This window comes from Rhincodon typus, chromosome 2 (genome assembly GCF_021869965.1).
Source record: "Rhincodon typus isolate 14 chromosome 2, sRhiTyp1.1, whole genome shotgun sequence".
In the NCBI taxonomy this organism is placed as follows: domain Eukaryota; kingdom Metazoa; phylum Chordata; class Chondrichthyes; order Orectolobiformes; family Rhincodontidae; genus Rhincodon; species Rhincodon typus.
In genome coordinates, this window is record NC_063333.1 from 17875507 (window position 1) to 17875840 (window position 334).

The following is a 334-nucleotide window of genomic DNA, read 5'->3' on the forward strand; positions in this document are numbered from 1 at the left end:
ACACACACACACACACACACACACACACACACACACACACACACACACATACGTATATATATAATCTCTGTCTTACATTATTGAAACAGCAGCTTGCATTGCTGAAGTCCTTTGAGAGAGAAAATGTTTACCAGTTTATATAGTAAACTGTAATGGCAGTGGCCATGTTGATAGATGAAAGATGAGATAGGGTAGGACATGTCACATTAAAGATATGTGTAGTAAAACTGTAGTGTATAGGGAAGATGTGCTGCAACCATCATCTGAGTTTTTCACTGCACATTAGTGGGTTTCATTTAAAATGCAAAGAAACATTTGTATGGCAGCATGTAAG